We start from the raw sequence: 11,009 nt of genomic DNA on the forward strand, positions 1-11,009 counted from the left end.
TACTGAGTTTCAAGCTCCTACCTGACTATGTATTGCTATTATAGTGTTATGCAGTTATTGCACAAGCCACGGAGCTTAAATGTTGGAGAGCTGTCCAAAGGTATCTTTGAAGGTGAGTGACATCAGCAACAGTGCTAAAGAAGGGATAAGGGAAGTGTAGTACATGTGAATGTCCAAAAAAGCAGGCATCAATGGAGACATACACACACACTCTGTCAGGGAAAAACACACATCATCACAGTTGGAAGGATCAAGATTAGAACCCCTACCTAACTAGTTTACTACACTACAGTATTACACAGTTATCACAAGCGCCACAGAGCTTATATGGATGATACATGGCCAAAGGGTTATTTCAAGGAGAATGACATCAGCAGGCATGCTAAAGTAGGCCAATGGGAGGTGTAGTGATTGTGAATGGCTTCAAAATATCATTAATCTCCACACACACACACACACACACACACACACACACACACACACACACACACACACACACACACACACACACACACACACACACACACACATTTGCCACTACTGATATGCATAGGTTCATTGCTTCGCAGGTGTGTAGTAAGTGAATGGGCCTGATGGCTGTACAAGGCTAGGCAAAGGGAATACCTTGGGATCAGGCCACATGACAATGGTCTCCAGTGTGGCTCAGGAGTGTAGTTCTGGAGTGGTCCCCACAGGTGGGTATTGTATTCACCATCCACTCATCTGGGTTGCTATTGTGAGTGGCCAGTGATGTGCACTGCTTCCCATGTATGTGATCTATATTCCATAACATGGACAGTGTCTGGGTTGTGCACATGTCCCACATGCATGTTCTTTGACATGTGGAAGTGTACTTGAGGTCTCTGGGGCATGTTGTGTGTACAGATTGTTATCTTCTGATGTAACATTTCTGATCTCATTTGGGAAGACCTGGCTATGGAACTGAGGTTGTGCTTGTACTACATTGACATCATGATACAGGTATTCAGTGGAGTTAGTGGTTTCTGTCAATACAGAGCATGTGTATAAGGCATGGTATTCCCTTTGTGGGTTACATTTGCAGACTCTACAGCTGTTGCAGGCGTCCGATGGGGAACATAGCAAAAGGACCACTGTAAGCATTTATTTGCCTACTGTAGGGTTGGAACATGGTGCCATGTCCTTTTATTTGCTGGATAACACACACTCAGTCAAGAGATGTTACACATCACAGTACTTTCTGATGTCAGTGGCACTGTTGTGGTCAACAGGCATGTAGTCCACTGCAATCACACCGTGATTACTATCTGTGAGGTAATATGCAGGGAACTACCAATATAGTGGTTGTTGCCAAGGCAAGTGTGTTTGTGTATGTGACATGGGGGGAGAGTGTTCTCTGAGTAATACAAGGGTTGCCTATATTGTTCACCGATCAATAATGTCACATTTAGGGCTATGGATTGTCAACACCAGCCTCTCTGGTGTTTGACATCTGTTGTCCTTATAAGGTGCAAATAAAGATAAAGGCCACAATCAGCAGGATAAGTTCAAAAATAGGATTTATTCACAAAAAAGACCAATAAAAGTTAGCGCTTTCATCTTGCTTCGTTGATGAAAGCAAAAAGTTGAATAACTTATATTAAAAAATTAAATAACTTATTTTAAAACTTATTTTAAAACATTTTATGGAGATATGCTATTGAAATTGTTCTGTTATCCAAAAGTACAAGGAATACAAAAAATATTTTTAAAATGCAAGGGAATTATTATATTAAATAATAAATAATATTCAAGAACACACAAACTGGGAGATACTAATGAAAATCCTAATGAAAAACAGTTTTAATTTAAACGTTATTCAACTTTTCACTATTATGCATTTTACTTCAGCATAGTATTATGTCCGTATATTTTTTTAGAATAGGTTATATGTGGGTTATTTTATGTCTAGGGTGTTTATTCATCAATTTTTAGACAGAAAGTATGTCTTTGGTTAGGACATTTGGCACAGTTTTATATGTATTGTATTTTATTGTGATCAGCTATACCCTTTAGGCTTTTAATTTATGTTGTCATGTGACATGTTTCAATATATTTAAAAATGGCTACACTTTTGTGTTTTAGTTGTCTGAAGAAGTCTTGCTCAATGAAGCAAGATGAAAGCGCTAACTTTTATTGGCCTTTTTTAGGAATAAATCCTGTTTTTGAACTTATCCTGCTGCTTGTGACTTTTATCTTTATTTGCAGTCTTTTTTCGCTAGTTTGTAAGTGTCCTTGTAAGGTGGACATAGTAATATACAGTAGGTCCTCAATATAATAATTTAGCAAATCCCATCCCTCAATGCATCCTGTTATTATACAATCACAGCAACCTCCACACAGGATACTGATGACACACACTTGCCAGTACTGAGATTCAAACCCCTACCTAGCTATGTATTGCTACTACAGTGTACCACATTTATCATACATGCCACGGAGCTTATTGGATAGATGCTGTCCCAAGGTACTTCTAAGGTGAGGAATATCACCAACCCTTGTAAATACTGGCATTGGGTGATGTAGTGAGTGACAGATTTTACCCTAATCACACAATTACATTTGCTAGGGGTGAGGTTCACACCTCTATCTAACAATCTTTACAGACCATTATGTTAAACATTTACCACATGCACCGCTGACCTGACATGGTTTAGGATTGGCAACAGGTACTTGTAAGGTAGATGATATCTGCAGGACTGCCAAAGTAAGGCTCTGAGATGTGTATTGGCTGTAAATGGGCCAAAATCTTTGAGGTACACACACAAATACTTGCCACAGGTGAGATTCAAATCCATACCTGTGTAGTTACTGCTACTACATTGTTCCTCATTTATGGCACGCACCAAAGAGCTTATAGGGCTAGCCCTTTTAAAAAGGGGTATTTCAAGGTGACTGACATCAGCAGGCTTGGTAAAGTAGGGCAATGGGAGGTGTAGTGACTGTGAATGGCCTCAAAATCATTAATCTCTCCACACACATACAGTTTCATAGTTGCCATGTCTAGGATTAGAACTCCTACCTAACTAGTATGTTACACTATAGCATTACACAGCTATCGCACAAACCAGAGAGATTATGGGGCTGATAATTGGCCAGAGGATTATTTCAAGGTGACTGACATCAACATGAGTGCTAACATTGACTATAGGAAGCTCAGTGTGTGTGAATGGGCCATAAACCATTCCTCTGGAAACACACACACAACACTCAGTCACACACAACTTTACATTTGACAGGACTGGGTATACAAATGCTAGGTAAATACTGATTTGTACTATCATGTCACATAGTTATCACAAGCACCACAGACACTATAGGGCTGAGGGCTACCAAAAGCAAATGTCTACAGTGATTGACATCGGCACATCATGTGATATTGGCCAATTGGATGTGTGGTGGGTGGGACAGGTCTCATGATGGCAATCTCTTTGTCACTGTCTGCCACTCTCTTCCCCACATCTCTTTTTGTGTATGTTTGACCTATTATAGCGTGTTGGCCTTGGATATGTGTGAGTATTCCTATCCAATGTGTGTGCAAAGCATGAATGGTGTGCAGTGTGGTGTGTGTGAACAGGCATCTGTGACTGACAGATATGTATGGTCCACTGTTGTTGTCAGACATTGGGCTGGGCTTCATTTCTCTAAGTGATGAGCATGCCCAGTATGACCTTCTGTATTTTGTTGTCAGACATGGGCTTCATTTCCCTAAGTGTAGGAGCATGCCCAGTATGACCTTCTGTATTGAGTGTGTGGATCCATTCCAGATAGTTTGTACTCCAGTGCAGGATTTTGTGTTCTACACCTAGAGCTAGCAACCTGTTTCTGCAGGATACCTGTAGATAGGTTGACAATATGGAGTCACAAGGGGCGAAAGATAGTTGGATTTATGCTGTAACTATTGCTATCTGTGCTGCTTGTGTTACATGGTTGGTGTTAGCAAAGATATGCAGTCATGTACTGTTTTACACTGTGATGTATTATGTCATCAACTAGTCTACCAACAGATATACTTATTTGCTCACAGTTATTTCCTGGGAAATACAAGATGAATGAAGCTGCACCCAGTATTGTGGTCTGCAGCCTACCTATTCTTGCACACTCATGCCATTCTGGATGGGTAGCTGCAGACACTTGCTGATGGATCTGTGTAAATGCTCCAGCACCTTGGTACTGTGGTGGCTGAGGATCCCCTGCTTGTACATCTATCGACATAACAGAATGGCCATATCCTGCTGTGGCTATATCTCTCAGCTGTACAGATTCACACAGGTTTCCCAGAGGCAGGGCTCATATATCTGGTCAGTTCCCCTTCACATTGTGGTTTATGAGCTGGTTTGTAGCCACCCATTACTGGGTTTGCAGGCAGGGGTAGTATGAGCACACATCAGAGTTTCAGACTTTACACGCTGGATGATGTCCCATGCTTCTATACCCCCCCCACTCTGTTATTCTATCCTCTTCCTAATATTATGCGAGTGATATCTGCAAAGCATCCCTAGTTGTCCCTTCATCCCAGCTGTATTTAGAGGTTGGTCCACAGTTCATGCAGTAGGACATGGTGGGCATGCTACTGGGATTTGTCAACATGGCCTTGCATTTGTGTTCTGTGGACTGTGTTATGTTGTTAGTTGGGACCCCATGAGATAACATACAGTGTCAGTACTGGTGAGGCACAGGCCTTTGACAGAGGACTGTAGGGCATTTGGTAGTGATGCAGGCCATGTGCAGCAGGCCATTGCATTCTGTCACTCCTACAGTCCCAGGCTGTGAGCCACTGGATTCTCCTGGGGTGACAGGGTAAGTGTGCTGGGTGTTAATGGCAATAGTTCCTGTCCATATTAATTCATTGGTCTGGATGCTGGCAGGGTGTTTCTTACAGCTAGGGACACACCTGCATGGGACACCTCTTCAACATGCTGCATTCTGTGGGTATTCCCATACAGAAGTGGGGGGGGGGTCATACTGTACTCATTCCCAGCAGCAGGGATATGACCTGTGATAAACCTGTGGATGATGGTGAGGTGAGCTGAGTGCATGCATGATATGGAGGCTTCTTGCAGCTGACTCACAGATATACCTGGGACATTCCCATTATGCTGCCTTGTGTGGGGACATAGGCAGTCTCTCATTACTTCATAACTGTGTCTTTTGTGGTCTGCCAGTGATTGGCCAGACTACATCAGTATTCCATACTACACAGACAACTAATGTGCTGCTAACCTGTATGCACAATTCCAAAGGTGTGTGGAGTTGACAGTTACATTTTATGTACTCTGTCTAGGGTACTTCCAACTGTGTACTGTGTCTATGTCTGGGCCCACATTCATGGCATGTCCATCTTTCAGATGGTGACAGATATTGACATCTGAACAATGAGTATGAATGACTGCTGAATTGGTCTTGCTGGGATGTATTGTGGTTGGCACTGCAGTTGTCAGAACATGACCCTGTCATCGACAGTACTGGCCATAGGCCACCAGGATACAACTCTCCATGCCTACATGCTGACCACTTCCACACAGTGTACAACACACAACAACCTAACACACAGAGCCCTGCATATTGTACACATGCAACGATCTATCCTGCAAATTGGGCCAGCTCAGGTAATCTGTGCTCCACTATTATTAACCCCACTCGTACATATTACTGCATTTCTACATAGGATTGTTTGGGGGGGGCACACCTGACAACTGTAAACATTTGTTATGACTGTACTGGTATTTCAGGTACTCTGTTGGCTTCCATTTTGTTTTGTATTCTGACCTATCATGCAGACTAGAGGCATATCAGTAGAGTACAGATCTTAGGTTTTATTGACCTACATTTCAGTTTCAGACTTCATACCCTGCAGAACTAACATACAACTGCCTGACCTGTTGTAGTCTGTCTGTGTAGGTCTGGAGGGGGTCTGTTATCCATTGCCATTAATTGGAGGCCTTAGCACAGCCTTTCTTCATGGTCATCTTATACCTGTCCTGCTGACTGAGGCTGTTGTTGGGTATGTGAACCTCATTGACATGCATGTGTGTGTCCTATGGACACACATTTGGGCCACAACATGTACTGCTGTGGGATTTCTCACCTTGTCTAGTACTGCCTACTTTGTTGACACCAGTATTTGTTATGGATTCCACGCTGCCCATATAGGTGTCCACTATCTGCTGCCATCTCATTCAGCCACCCAATTCCCTTGCATGCTCATATCCATACCATAGCTACAACTAGCAAAACATACTACTCCATTCAGCAATTGATAGAAAAAGTGAGTTAGTTGTGGCTGTGCCAGTACTGAGGATGGTGCTGGAGCGCTGACTATGTTGGATGCACATAGTACACTCCCTATACATGGTAAAGCACAGGTAGTGTCATGTTAGGCATCCCTTTTACTTTATGTGTGAGTCAGAGAGAGGTGTCATTCCCTGGGTTCCTACCATGTCAGTGTATGTGCTATGCGTTGCCTCTTTGCCAAAGCCTGGGCATACTGAGCACTCCTCCTTCTGCCTACATGGGCAGGCTCAGGTTGTTCCTCCTCCGAGTCACTCTGTGCTTGTGCTAACCTTGGCAATGGTGGGGCGCTGGGTGGCCACTCCATGCTGTTCCTGCTGCAGCTGTTTTCACAGGATCATATTGTGTAGCATGGCATATACAATGAAAATTTGAAGATATGTCCAGGCACCGGAACCATGACTTGAGCATCCCAAACACATGCTCTATTATGATTCTCATTTGTGTATGTGCCTCATTATGGAGTTCTTGTTCAGGTGTGTGTGCATTTCTGATGGGTGTTATCAGCCATGGCTCCAGTGCGCAACCAGCATCCCCCATTAGGTGGCCATATGGGATGTCCCCACTGGCAAATCTCTGGTACAGCAGCGTGATATGCCAGATGTGGGAGTCGTGATAGCTTCCAGGGCTGCCAGCACACACATTCATTATAATGCCTTGGGCATCGCACATGACCTGGCAGTTGATGGAGGGTAAGCCCTTGTGGTTTATGTAGACCCTACCCCACTCACCAGGTGGTGCTTTGATGTGTATGTGCGTGCAGTCTATAGCACCCACTGCCTCAGGGTATTCTGCTATTTGGTGGAAGAGATGCATGTTGCTGGTCAACACCTCACAGGTGTTGAGGAAATATATGTGCTCACTGGCATGTGCTGTTATGGCATCCAGGAACTGGAGGAGTACCCTGGATGCTGATGCCTGTTAGATCCCCATGATATCCCCAGTTGGCCTTTAGAAGGTACCTGTTTCTAGTATTCTTAAGCCTACACATACCTCGGTATCCCCTGGAATGGGTTCCCCTCTGTTGGTTCTGTGTGTGTGAGGCGAAGCCAGCACAGCTCAATAATTTGCTGTAGAAGGTCCCTGTCCACCCTATAGCGCTCCACTATCTCCAGCTCATGTAGCCCCTGGTAGGTTGCCCTGGGTCTGTACACTTTTCTCCTTCTCCTCACTGTGGGTTGGTTGTCAGCATTCTCATCCTCACCACCCTCAGCATCTTCCACATATTCATGTATGAGAGTGACAACAGCGCTTATAATTTTGTTAGTTTTGTCTGGTACAATTTCACCATCTGTGTACACCAGTGGTGTAGAGTTTGTGGGAAAAAACAGAGTGAAAGGTGTTTGCATAGTTTATAGTAGTGTGCTGGGCTGCTGCTTGTGTAATTGGCTGATTCTGATACATTTCACCTGCCAGCTATGCTAGTTCTCTTTGATTGCCTTCCTACTGCTGTTTGCCCTTCCCATTGCCTTCCCGTTTAAGCCCCAAGGCTTGCCACACATACCCAGTGCTCAGGTGTGAACAGAGCTGCTATTTACTGTTTTTTTTTGTTTGTTTAAAACCCGGTGCATGGCATGCACTCCTGTTTAGACAATGTAAACACTGCTAGGCAGCCTCAGACACACTCCCTTCCTCAGCTGTGCTTAGCTAAGGGCAAACACAGGCCACAAAGCTCCAATAAGCTTACAGCATGCATGACACACCCCCTTATGAGGTCATCTACATCTTAGGCTTGCACCATGGTGCTGCTGCACTTACAAGTTTAGGTGCTAGCTAACCTGAGGGGAAATCTGTGATTCAGTATTAGTCCCCTCATTTGCATAAAACTGACTGGTAATGCATGGTTACAAGACTGACTCTCAGCCTTCCCCCTTAGCAACCACTATTCAATGGTATTGTTGTCTTCTGCATGCCATTAACTATTATGACAGAATGCTGATTTTGGTTTAAAAGCTTATTTCCTATTTTTTTTTCAGGCCGATCCCATTTGCGCACCACTGCCCTACGCTTAGACGGCCGAAATTGGCCAAAACAAAATAAGTTATTTTTTTATAATTTTGCAACTATTTACCATGTCAATTGCCATCTATTTGGCCATTGGCATGCCTACTACATTGAATACATGCTTTCTTTGGAGCTGTCATGCCTCCATTTTATAATTTGCAGAAATGTATTCGGTTAGTAGCCGAATACATTTCTGCAGGTTACACTATTCCTGCACAGACACCTGCCTGCTTCCTGGATCACTAATTCACCTTATTTGCATGGTTTTCACCTGCAAATGGGGTAATTAGCATATAGGAGCTGTGTCCATGCAGGAATAGTGTAGGGGCACTTGTGCACATCCCAGGAGCTCATTCCTGGATTGCTCATCGGCTATATTGCATGCAGCAGCTCTTGCACTATTCCTGCTCATCATGCAGAGCTTGCTGAATCCTGGGGTATGATTATGAATATGCTATAGTCATATGGTTTTCACACATTGTGTTAGGACAACTTTAACAATAGCATACCTTTAGCCATTTGAATTAGTAATTATGGCAATAAAATGACCACATTTCGCCTGACACACATATGCCATCATTACAGTTCTCATAACACAATGGATAGGATTTATAAAAATTGTCTTGTTGTTTACAGAAACTGTTGTGCCCAAAAGTTGCATTTTCCACAATCATTCGGAATGCACATCAGACATGATGATGGTATAGCCCTCCCAATTAGTATCCTAATTAATATATCCATAAAGGAATTATATGTCCCTAAACTCTGGCATTCCACCTTTATCCTTCCTCTCCACAAGGAGGAAAAAACACTAACATTTCAAACTTCCACCCTATTGCTCTTCTCTCTCCAATCTCCAAAATCCTAGAAAAATGCATCCACCTCCAGCTTATGCCTTTTCTGACTAAAAAACAACTTTTTACCCCTACCCATCATGGCTTCTGACCAGGACATAGCACCATAACAGCTCTACTCTCATTCTTAGAAACTGTCAATCAAGCCCGAGACTCTGGGAACTTAGTATCCACAGTGCTCCTAGATCTCTCTAAAGCATTTGATACTGTTTCCCATAAGCACCTTCTAAGTCACCTCTCAAACCTAAATTTCTCCCAAAACACACTTTCCTGGTTCTCAGTCTATCTGTCAGATAGATTTCGGGCTGTGAAATGGAAAAAGGCACCTCACCATTCTTGCCCACCCCTACAGGAGTACCACAGGGGTCCATCCTCAGACCAATGCTATTTAATATCTTTATCAATAACATTCACTCTGCTATTCCTAATGCCAAAGTCATCCAATATGCAGATGATTCTACACTTCTCTGCTCTGCCTCTAACCTCCCTGAACCCCTATCTAAAACTCAGACTGCCTTCTCAACTACTGAGATCTGGATGTGCCAAAATCACCTTTCTCTCAATGCTAACAAATCTAAAATACTACTATTCACACCCTCAAAATCTTTCTGTTGATAAAAAATTCCTTCCAAGTCCTTAGCCAAAGCAACTCTCCAATCGAAGTTGTTCCCTTTGCCAAACTACTCGGTGTAACTATAGATGAGCGCCTCAAATTCGACATCCATATTCAGCAAAATACAAAGAAAACCCACCAAAAACAAGGTATGCTATACAGGAACAACCACTTCCTCTCTAATTCTACCAGGCATACTCTGGCCTCCTCTTACCCCCTTCCCTCCCTTCTATATGGTGGCCTGCTACTAGCTAACCTATCCTCTTCCATCACTTCCAAACTTGAAAGCTGTTACAACAAAATTTCTAAATTTGCCACCAAAGCCAAACATTCCCATCATCACTGTTGATACCCTCTAATCCCTCAAGTGGTTAAGATTCACAAATTACCTGGACTTCCTCCAGCTCACAAAGGCACATAGACTAATATTTAATCCAACCAAATGCCCCACTATAACTAACATCCTTCCCCCATACACCCCAAATAGAACTCTCAGATCTGAACACCAAAACTTAATTACTGTCCACAAACCTAAACATCCTGCTGGACAACTTCTCCTCTCCTTCTCCTTAGGTAAGAAATGGAACTCTCTCAATTCCACACTAAGGACAATGTCAAATACAAACAACTTCAAAACTCAACTTTACACCTACCTCTCCTCCAAATAGAAATGTAACTGGATTCTCCCTACCTAGAACTCTTTAATAAAAGCCCCTGGGTGGGTATCCTCCTGAGTTCCTAAGCACCTTATAGCTGGCTATAACCTTCTATAGCTAATTCTCATACAATCTCACACTCTCTGTAAATATTGTTGTGATGAGCATGCCCTGGCCCAGCAATCAAGGGGCCTCAATCCTCACCACTAACACCAGGGAGGTCATCTCCTAGAAGAGGAAAGGATAACTAATACACACAGTAAAGTACAATTTCCCTTAAGTGCACACAGAAATCACAGTCAGTCTGAGGCTGGTTGCTCTCTTACTCACCGGGTTCCCAATAAGACTCCCCACTGGCACAGCTACAGGGTCCAGGTCTCAGCCTAACTGGGCAAGCTAAAACCAACCAGTGCTTCATGTCCCTGCCAAGTAGCTGACACAACACACACACACTTTGTAATAAGTATTTATACAACTTTACAGACAGTCCTGGGAAAGGCTGACACAGATTCTACAACTGTGCCCCTTTACCCAGACTATACAGTAGTAATTACTGCCACCACCCAGTTAATA

This window comes from Protopterus annectens, chromosome 11.part0, assembly GCF_019279795.1.
Source record: "Protopterus annectens isolate FY-2018-M chromosome 11.part0, PAN1.0, whole genome shotgun sequence".
NCBI classification, from domain to species: Eukaryota; Metazoa; Chordata; order Ceratodontiformes; family Protopteridae; genus Protopterus; species Protopterus annectens.